We start from the raw sequence: 10,116 nt of genomic DNA on the forward strand, positions 1-10,116 counted from the left end.
TTGCAGAGAAACTCAGTATGGGAAAATTAACCTTTTTCATAACTTGAGTAAATGTGAGCCGTGGCTAGCAGAATGGGCCACTGAGCAGAAGAGCTAATAGAGCGAAATGTCCAAACCACTGGTGGGGGTGCCTAGGCATTGAGCTACTGGGAAAAACCTGAGCCATTTCCTTCCAGGGCAATGGCGATTTGTACTTGTTGATGTGGTTCCCAGCCCAGGAGAGAATCTCTGAGCTATCAAGTCCTGCCTGCCTTTCTAGCACAAGTGGGCTGCCATTACTTCTGTCCTGGCTGCCTGCCAATTCCTGGGAGAGCCTTCTGTCTTTCCCACCTCCTCCCCACCCCAACAGCTAAATGATAAACCAGGTAATTCCCAAAGAGGCCTCCCCTCCCACTCCTAGGTGTATCATGACTTGGCCCTACCCTGCTGGCCGCTCCAAGCATTTCCTGAGACTGACCTCTGGCCTATTTCTGTCGGGAGCTGGCCCTCCCCAGGGCAGATGGGCCAAGTGCACTCCCTGCTGCCACACCTGAGCATCTGCACCTGGCCGCTCACACCTGGGCACCTGCACCCGAGCACCTGTGGCTGGCTCTTCCCCTGACTCCCAAAGCTGGGTGAGGCAGATGCCCATGCAGTGTTGATCAGTTTACAGTCTCTCTTTTCTACTCTCTCTTAACCTCAAACATTAGGTGAAAGGCAGAAAGCTAGCCTAGGATTGAACAGCAAATAGCCTCTTTACCAGGTCTGATCTGCAAAAGAAAATTTGAGCCCTGCAGAAGGGAAGGATTTGGATTCTGAAATTTCTTTTAAAGTTGGAAGGCTGCAGTGCAAGGCCCAATGCACAGGGCTCAAGACAAGCATATTTAGACACCCTCCTTTGAACTCAGATGGGTTTCCCAGGGCAGGCCTCCTGTTTTGGGCCATGGCTGTTGCTGGGTTGGCCAGGTGTAATCCATCCTTAGGCTTTTTGCCCACGGTGCTGGAAACAGGGAAGAAAAGTGAAGAGAGCAGAAAGCAGGTTCCCAACAAAGCTCTTCTCAAATTTCAGATGACTTGCTAAGGAGATTTTAGGCTCCCAGGGGCAGAATGCTTTGCATATAGACAACTTGCAAATGAGCAGTCTGTTCGACTAGACAGAGTGCTACAGTTCTGCTTAAAAAAAAGTGCCAGTGCATTTCTAATCTTCACAATGTTTTTACATAAATTTGCACATTCGGCTCGAGAGGTTTTATATTCAAGTATTGGAATGATTCACAATTAATTAGTACCCTTAACTTCAGCTATATTCAAATCCAGACACTGAAAGTATCTAAATGTATAAAAATAATTCTCTTTAATTGTAATACGGAACTGGGAACAGATGCCCACCTGAGAGGGGTAAGTCAGGAGGCTGGAGCTTCATTTTCATTGTCATCCTTCTCAGTCTTTTCTGCTACATTTTGTCACATCATGGGCTCACATGCAGGCCACCCTCAAAAAACCAGGAGGCGATTCCTGCTTCTGGCCGCCTGGGTGCTGACATGGGAATTGTGGTTTAATTTGACATCTGAGACTTCCCTTTGGTTCCTGTGTATCAATTTGAGGAGGCCAGGGTTTAATAGCTTTCCAGCATGTTTGCCCTGAAGTTCACGTGATAAAAGATGAGCTTCCTATCTTCTATTGCGTTTCATCAGAAATGGCTCTATTCAGGTCAATGACCCTCTGGGATCTGAGTGACTGTGTTAAGTACTTTCCTGTGACTGAAGTTATCTCCCTCTCTCTCCTCTCTAGTTCCTTGCTACAGATTGATCTTTTATAGAACCTGAAAGTCCCACAATGAGAGCTCTTTGGAGTTACCACTGACCCTCTTTAAGACAAAAAGTACCCTGGGGAGAATGCCCGTGAATGACTAGCTATTCATTCTTGAGTCTTTAGTGGAAAAAGACAGCACAGTATTGAGGAGAAGAAAGTAGGATAGAAGAACCTGGAATCCACTGGATGGAAAATGTACTAGGCTTGAAATCAGAACTGAGTTCTCGATCTGCTTCTTTTGAAAATACTGTGCAGACTATTCAGGTTTTTATGAATGAATGCAAATCCTTATTAAACGTCTGTAGCATGGTCCCACCACTTTGGAAAATGATTATAGCTAAATGTCCATAGGCCCTCTAACCCAGTCATTTCAGTCCTAGGTTTCAATCTAAAGAAATCTATAAATGAGGTTCCCCAAGAGACATGAACTAGAATGTTCACAGTGACTCCATTCATAACAGCGCCAAACTGGAAACTATCCAAATGTCCATGAAAGGTAGAATAGGTAAATATATTATGGTATATTCACACGATGGACTTCTATATATCAGCTGGATGAGTCATCTACTACCACAAATCTAATGTGGAGTGAAAGAAACCAGAAACTAAGGAACACATACAAAAACAGGAAAGTGAATCTATGGTGTTAGAAGTTAGGATAGTTGTCACCTTGGAAGTATGGAAGATCAGAGACTAGGAAGGGTCACGAGTACCAATACTTCAATATAAACAAAAACAAAACCAAAAGTCAACCTGACACATTTGATAAGAAGAGATCAGGGAGCAGTCTGTGCCCAGGTCTAGAGAAGGCAGAAAATGACACTGAACTTGAGCAGAATTCAGGAGAGAATAAGACAGGGAGTAGAGATGGGAGGAGAGGTTGGGGGATAGGGCTAGGAGGTGTGTAGGTGGATGGCTAGTTCACCTTCATCATTTTAGCAAGGGTTGGCTCTGTTAATTATCCTATGTCTCATTCATTTTGTTGTTGTTATCAATCAATCATTTTCTAAGTATCTGAAAACATTAAGTTCTCTGAACCTATAATTAAATACGTTTTGGTTAATCAGTCCTAGATAAACCTCCAAGCAAATCCTCTTCGTAGACAGCAACTTTTGCATGCTTTCTGGTTCACTAGAAACACGTAATCTTAAAGTAGAAAATTAATCGATGTATTTTGCTAACAGCTCCTGTTGTCCCTTGCAAGTATGACAAACATTTTGTTACTCACATTTTTGTCTTTGCTTTTATAACGCGAATGAATAGCAAATCCTGTAAATCCTTGACCTTGCGGTGGCTGATTGTATTACTGCTCTCAGTTAATTGCTTCCTACTTCTCTGTAATGGGATTCTATAGTCACAGCTGTTGAAATTGGCTTGCAGCGCTTCCCTGTTGAAGGAATAGCCAATTTTTTTTTTTTTTAATCTTTTTGTGCAGGGTGAGGGGACAGAGTCGTCCTCTGTCACCCAGATCGGAGTGCAGTGGTGTGATCACAGTTCACTGTAGCCTCCATTGCCCAGGCTCAAACTGTTCTCCCACCTCACCCTCTCTACTAGTTGGGACCACAGGCATGCATTACCATGCCTGGCTAACTTTTAAATTTTTTGTAAAGATGGGGGTGGGTGGGATGGGGTCGGGGGTAGGCTGGAGGGAGTCTCACTATGTTGCCCAGAGTAGTCTCAAACTCCTGGGCTCGAGCAATCCTTCCATCTCGGCTTGCTAATGTTCTGGGATTACAGGCATGGGCCACCACACCTGCCCAGAATAGCCAATTGTTAAGCATTAGTGTTGAGCCATGGGATTGCTTTGGCCAAGTAAGCAATAGTGATAGTGATAGGTATGCTACCTCCAAGGAGAAACTCCTAAAATCACTGTGTGTTTGCACCACATTTTCCCCACTCTTTCCCCTTTGCATGGGAATGGCAAATCCCTGCTAAAAGCTCTTCCCTCATCTATTCCTACAATGAGAAGACACGTGGAGCAGAGCCATGGAAGCCACAGAAACACGAGGTTGTGCTATAAACAACAGGGAGCGTGGGGCCTTTTGTCATATAATATAAAATAGTAAAAACTGACTGTTACTTATCTGCTGTGATTTTCAAGCTAATCAGATCAGCAATTTTTATGAGTTACTATAATTACGCATTAAAGATTGATTGTGTCCCCACAAAATTCATGAATCGGAAGCCTTAATCCCTGGTACCTCAGAATGTAATAATGTTTGGAGATAAGGTCTTTAAAGTGGTGGTTAAGTTATAATATGGCCATTAGGGTGGTGTCCTCAGAAAAAGAGGGAATTTGGACATGTTGAGTGACACCAGGAATGCCTGCCAATCTATCTCTGGTGATGCTTTTTGTCTTAAAGTAAATTTTATCAGTTTTGAAAAATATGACTGTACTAGTCTGTTCTCCTGCTGCTAATAAAGATATATCTGAGACTGGGTAATTTATAAAGGAGAGAGGTTTAATGGACTCACAGTTCCACATGGCTGGGGAGTCTCACAATCATGGCATAAGAGCAAGGGACGTCTTACATGGCGGCAGACAAGAGAGCATGTACAGAGGAACTCCCACTTATAAAACCATCAGATCTCATGAGACTTATTGACTATTACGAGAATATTATGGGGGAAACTGCCTGCATGATTCACTAATCCCTACCTGGCACCGCCCTTGACACATGGTGATGATTATAATTCAAAGTAAGATTTGGGTGGGGACACAGGGCCAAACCATATCAATGACTACAGCAGATGTCTCCTTGTCATGCTTGTGTGGCATACCTTTTTGTATCCTTTCATTCGTAATCTTTCTTTTTCTTTAACTTTAAGATGTGGTTTTTTTAAATAGCAATGCAGAGTTTATTTATTCTGAAAACTCCTTTCACTTACATTTCATAGGATGTATTCTATATTTGGGTTTAAATCTTTAGTTTTACCAAATACTTTCTGTTTGAATACATATTTTATATTCCCTTTTTCTTTCTTGCCTTGTTTTTAATTTATTATTTTCTATTATTGCATTTGTCTTATGTGTTAGATTGGGAGTTTTAAACAGCGTTGCTATTATTATTTTAGTGGTGGCATTAGACATTACACCATGCCTCCTTTAGTTTTCAAGCCATTGTTTTTGTATTTTTGTCTCATTCTCAGATAATGCAAGAACCCTTATGGACACATGTCATTGAAGCTGTGAATTTTATGTCTCTCTAGGTTAAATTAAGAAAAAGACCCATTATTTTCATTTACAAGTTAATATTCATTACATTTATCCAAATACTTCTTATTTTGTTGCTCCTCATTTTTTTTTTTTTTTTCATTTCTGAACAACTGTCTGGTTTTTTCTTCCTGAAGACAACACTTAGCATTTTCTTTAGGGAGGGGCTTCTAACAGCAATTGTTTTTTCAGTTATGATTTGCTGTCTTCATTCTTGCAGGATATTTTAACTAAGTATGAAATTATATTTTAGGAGTGATTTACCTTCAGCACTTTGAAGTTATAACTACATATTATTCTGAATTCCATTGTGTCTATTGAGTGATTATCTATAAGCCTTATTGTTGTTCCTTTGAAAGTAACTTATCCTTTTTCTCCCTTCTGGCTGATTTTAATATTTTCTCTTTGTCTTTGGTTTTCAGCATTTTATACAATGTACTTATATATACTTTTTTAATTTATCTTGCCTGAGCTTCATAATGATTTTAAATATATCACTAAACATCTTGTCTCAATTTTGGCAAGCTGTCAGTCACCATCTTAGCAAACATTACTTCTTTTTTTTCTCAGACACAAATTGCCCGTACTTTAGGCTTTCTCACTGTGCCTTCTGAGTTGCTCACTCTTTCTTACATATCATCTATAATATTTTTTCCATCCTTTATTTTGAACCTATTCTTCTGGTCTATACCAGTTCACCAATTCTCTCTTCATTCAACTGTGTTTGTTTTGCTGCTAAGCTGATCTATATGTTTCTAATTTCAATTATTGTGCCTTTTATTTTCAGTTTTTTAAGTTATCTAGTTCTATGATGAGAATTTTGTTTGTGATATTCTTGAACACAGTAAGCAGACTTCCTTAAAAATATAGACTCTCTAGTATCTGGAACCACCATGGATCTGATTCCATTGCCTTTTTTTTTTTTTTTTTTTTTTTCGTACTGGGTTTCATTTATGTTGGCCTGTCTCCTTGAGGATTTTTAAAAAATTATGTACCAGACTCCAATCACTGTCCTCTATTCTTAAAACATTGTCTGCTGTGCAGCTAATTCTCTCTATTATCTCTTCTAGTGTTCCAAGAACAATCCTTTGGGAAAAATGGCCTCCGCCATTTGTTTAACCTCCTTGGATCTCTATTTCCTATCTTATTAGCTATCTGTTATCTTCCAGCAGATTATTTTTAAGGTTTTTACACCTATTTTCGTCTCATGAAAATATTGGTCAAAAATGCTTACTCTGCTTTAACTTGGGTACTTTCATTTTGAAGAATTATCAAATGTTTGTTTTCAGTGTTACTTTCCTTTTGTCCTTTTATTGATTGACATTCATATGTGAATTTATTTCTGTCAATGAGTTAGTCAACCAGAATTTGCAATTAATGTGGAAGCTTTATTTTGAGAAAAATGTGGTATTAAGTCATACTAGTAAGCACCATCTCAAACCTTACCATGTAGTTTATTGCTGGCTGCTGTCTGTCTTTGATCCTTACCATTGTATTTTGTTTTATGCTCAAATAGTCACTAAATATTGTAGGTATGACTGTACTTAGAATTTATTTTAGTCTATTTCCCTTACTTGATAGAAGTGGGGGTTGCTATTGCATATCTTGAGGAATATTCTATTTCTTCTTCTCAAACTACCCTTTTCTCATCTTCAAAGATAATCTCTTTCATGAAGCCTGATTTCAACCAGCCAATTGACAGGAAAGAGGGGCCAGGGATGGAAACTTCTCACTCTTATTATGAGCTGATAGTTTAATCTTGACACTATGTGGTCTTCCAGTAAACTTGCCTTTAAAATATGTTGATATGTACAAACTACCACAAGAAAACTTAATTCCCAGGGTTCTAAGAAGAGACATTAGAGGTGTAAAGAGGAATATGATATGTAACTAAATGCAATAAAGAACAAACTTTTTAATTTTTATACATCGATTGTACTAAATATTGTCACTATTGACAATTCCTTTGGTATTTGGGACATACTGATTGAACTTAATTATGGAATGAGTGAAGCTGATAACACTATGTGGGAAAGCCTTGTTTAAAAACATCTGAGCCTTGTCTCTACTAAAAATACAAAAATTAGCCAGGTGTGGTGGCACACGTCTGTAGTCCCAGCTACTCAGGAAGCTGAAGCAGGAGAGTTTCTTGAGGCCAGGAGGCAGAGGTTGCAGTGAGCTGAGATCGTGCCACTGCACTCCAGCCTGAGTGACAGAGTGATATTCTGTCTCAAAAAACAAACAAACAAAAATCTGAGTTCTGGTAAAATGTATATTTTGAAAAATAAATGGGTGTCAATTCCCATCAAGCATCATAAGGCCCCACAATTTACTCACATATGGGCTTGATTTTCCTGTGGCATATCTCATTTTCATAAACAGAAAATCTTATTGATTTGGAAGTTATTAATCAGAACGCCCTTCTCTGTTACTGAGTGCTGAAAAGGAAGAGCAGAGCTTCTCAAATGTGGTCGGAACTCCAAAAATCTCCACTACATCTTGAGAAATACTGCTCTGGAATTTTGGACTGTCTGCAAGGTTGCTGCAGCCCAATAAATGTTTAAACATTTAACTACAATTTATTCCATCTGTTTCATCGAGGACTTTCTTAACATTGGATAATTACTGAAGAGAATATTTTGAATTTTTGCTGCGTATGTGGTATAATAATTCTTTGAATTTTATTATTATTATTATTGCTGTAAGAATTTCTTTTTTTTTTTCCAATTGTTACTTAGTTTTTATTTCATAATCATAAACTTAACTCTGCAATCCAGCTAGGCGTGGGAGAGAACAAGGAAAACATGGAACCCAAAGGGAACTGCAGCGAGAGCACAAAGATTCTAGGATACTGTGAGCAAATGAGGTGGAGGGGTGCTCTCCTGAGCTACAGAAGGAATGGTCTGGTGGTTAAGATAAAACACAAGTCAAACTTATTCGAGTTGTCCAGAGTCAGCAATGGTGATCTTCTTGCTGGTCTTGCCATTCCTGGACCCAAAGCACTCCATGGCCTCCACAATATTCATGCCTTCTTTCACTTTGCCAAAGACCACATGCTTGCCATCCAACCACTCAGTCTTGGCAGTGCAGATGAAAAACTGGGAACCATTTGTGTTGGGTCCAGCTTTTGCCATGAACAAGATGCCAGGACCTGTATGCTTTAGGATGAAGTTCTCATCTTCAAATTTCTCCCCATAGATGGACTTGCCACCAGTGCCATTATGGCATGTGAAGTTACCACCCTGACACATAAACCCTGGAATAATTCTGTGAAAGCAGGAACCCTTATAACCAAATCCTTTCTCTCCAGTGCTCAGAGCACGAAAATTTTCTGCTGTCTTTGGAAACTTGTCCACAAACAGCTAGAAGGAGACGTGGCCCAAGGGCTCGCCGTCAACGGCAATGTTGAAGAACACGGTAGGGCTGACCATGGCTAGTAGTACAGGACTTTCCTCGGCGGCAGCGTCTGCAAAGCCAAGAATTTCTTTTTATTCCAAGAAGTTGATCACGTTTTAGGTTTCTATCACTCAGGAGGTTGTAGATGGATTGCATAGCTAAGCAGGAACCAGGATAGAGCCTCCTTCTGTCTTAGCTTCTGGTTTGCTGGTGCAGAGTGGTTGGAGTTTATCAACTTCCAATGACTGGTTCCTTAAATCAACTCACAAGACAGTGATATTTGAACCAAAATGCCAAATAATTATTAATTGCAATGGGGAAAATTTATTTCTGATGGTCTCTATTCACACACCTCCTTTGCAGTCTCAAGGTACCTTAGGGGTACTCAGAATTTTGCTTGCTAAAAAGAATGAAGGGAGAAAGATAATCGTAACATCTGTTTTTTTTTCCAGGCTATGTAAAATCCAAAGAGCTCTCCCTGCCTTCCAGATTTCCCAACTCTAGTGAGTTTTAGAGAACAGCATTTCTGTCCCCAATTCAGTCTTGCTTTCTTCTGAATACTTGATAAAGAGACAAGAATTTCTTTGATTTGTACTTGCCTTTATTTGACCTCTGCTGAACATTGCCTTGATATTTATGCATTATTTTTTTCAGAATAACAATCCCATTGAACATTTTCTGGATAAGTAGTTAAGTTTTTTCTGGGCTAGTCTGTTTTCTTGCTGCTAATAAAGACAAACCTGAGATTGAGTAATTTATAAAGGAAAGAGGTTTAATTGACTCACAGTTCCACACGACTGGGGAGGCCTCACAATCATGGTGGAAGAGCAAGGGATGTCTTACATGGTGGCAGGCAAGAAAGAGCTTGTGCAGGGGAACTTCTCTTTTTAAAACCATCAGATCTTGTGAGACTTATTCACTATCATGAGAACAACATGGGAAAGACCTATCCCCATGATTCAGTTACCTCCCACCAGGTCCCTCTCACAACACATAGCAACTGTGGAAGCTACAATTCAACATGAGATTTGGGTGGGGACACAGTCAACATATCACAGGCCCTGCTTTTTGAGGATTTTACCTAAAAACATTGTCTTTCTGAAGACTTTTGCAATAAATTATCTTTTCCTTGACATGTTTATTTTACTAATTTAATTTGCAGAAGATAACCATCTTAGCTATTTGATGGGCATTATCTAGTTTATAAATTATGTTCATAAGTTAATATACACAAACATATTTACATGTTTCATATCAAGTCTCTCAAAATAATACTTTTTTACCCCTAAAAACATCTAAATTTTTTCTCAAATAAGGAAAGGAAGAAGATCATTCCTTCGAAATAAAAATTGCATTTGTGTAGTTGGGAGCCTTTCTTGAATAATATCTTGAAACTAAAATGGGAAATAATTACTAAAAGGAATCAACATGTATTTCCTGTCAAAATGTAGTAAGTAAAGAATGATTGGACAATGTTTCATCTTTGAAGCAATGTGTGCAAGGTGGTACAGAAAGGCTTGGTTTGGTCCCAGTAATAGTGTGAATCTGTGTAGGAGAAGCCAGTGGCAGGTTGTCCCCAGGTGTCCCTGGATTGATTTAATAGCCTCTACTGGGAAGCGAGAATTGGAAGAACAGGCAATTGAAAAGAATAAGTAGCAATATGGTTAAATAACAAGTCTTGAGGTCCTCAACAAATAAAAAATGGAATTACCATA

The 10,116-nt window shown here is 39.3% G+C and overlaps 1 pseudogene; it reads right to left on the bottom strand.

Annotated features, from left to right (window-relative positions):
- Positions 1 to 7,808: 7,808 nt before the first annotated feature.
- LOC103214749 (peptidyl-prolyl cis-trans isomerase A pseudogene) lies at positions 7,809 to 8,436 on the bottom strand (annotated as a pseudogene).
- Between the last annotated feature and the right edge of the window lie 1,680 nt (positions 8,437 to 10,116).

This window comes from Chlorocebus sabaeus, chromosome 3 (assembly GCF_047675955.1).
Source record: "Chlorocebus sabaeus isolate Y175 chromosome 3, mChlSab1.0.hap1, whole genome shotgun sequence".
Lineage (NCBI taxonomy): Eukaryota > Metazoa > Chordata > Mammalia > Primates > Cercopithecidae > Chlorocebus > Chlorocebus sabaeus.